We start from the raw sequence: 1,155 nt of genomic DNA on the forward strand, positions 1-1,155 counted from the left end.
GGAGAGATCCTGGCCACTGCCTCTAGGACTGAGCTGTATGGGACTGAGTGAAGGGAGGTGGGGGAGCACTGGCTGGTCTGGAATGGAAGTTTCCTACCTGATATTTTCCTCTTTCTTCAATTCAGCATTTGTGGGATCCTTCTCCAGTCTATACTGTTCCCCAGAGTTCTGAACAAGTGAGAATTGTCCTTTTTTTTTTTTTTTTTGCTGAATCTCTGGGGAGAGGTTTTCAGTAGCTGTTTACATTGCCATGTTGATGAGTTCTTAACTCTTCACTGCTACTCCCTTAATTGAGGGCTCCTTCCTGAATGTGCCCACATGCTCTCCAGTCTTGTACTTTTCCACTCCTTGCATTCTACTGAGGTCAGGAGAATCTTTCTAGAATGCAAGTCTGACCACGTTCCATTACTTCTAAGGACCCTCAGGTGAGTCCGAACTCCCTAGCATGACTCACAGGGTCCTTTGGGAATTGGGTCTTGCTTGTCTCTTGAGTTCCATGTCGCATCATTCTTTCCCTTGAAATTTACCCTAAAACTTTCCTAATTCCATTGCATTTAACAAAAATGATAATGCTCTTGGCTTTTGTTCATTCAGTGTCCCCTGTTTTGAATGCTTTCCCTTTGTCCTGGTCAAGGGGCCAACTTTTCCTGGTCATTTGGGAAGGAGCTCATGTGTCATCACTGAGTTGGAATATGTGTTCCCAAAGCACACTGCACTTATCTCAATTATATCGCTTCTCATGCTATGGCATAATTTCCTTTCTGCTCCATTAGAATGTAAGGAACTTGAGGGCTATAAGGCTATGTCTTACTCATCATTGTATTTCCAGTGCCTACCTCTGTACATGTCACTTAGTAGGATTGAATAAATATTTGTTGAATGAATGAGTGGAATGAGAGGTGGGCTGGGATCAGGTTATAGATGATCCTGAAATATAGATTCATATATTTTCACTTTATTTGGTGTGCAACAGGGAACTATTTATTGTTCTTGAGAAGGGAAGTGATTTCATGGGAACTGTCTCTTGGCATGATAGCTCTAGAATGAAAGCAAAGATTAGGTGGGATGGAAGAGAATCCAGTGGGGAAAACCAGTGAGTAAGCCACTGCACTAGTGAAGGCAAGAGATAATGAACTGAATTTCAATAGGAAAATA

The sequence above is a fragment of the Tamandua tetradactyla genome, chromosome 4 (assembly GCF_023851605.1).
Source record: "Tamandua tetradactyla isolate mTamTet1 chromosome 4, mTamTet1.pri, whole genome shotgun sequence".
NCBI lineage: Eukaryota > Metazoa > Chordata > Mammalia > Pilosa > Myrmecophagidae > Tamandua > Tamandua tetradactyla.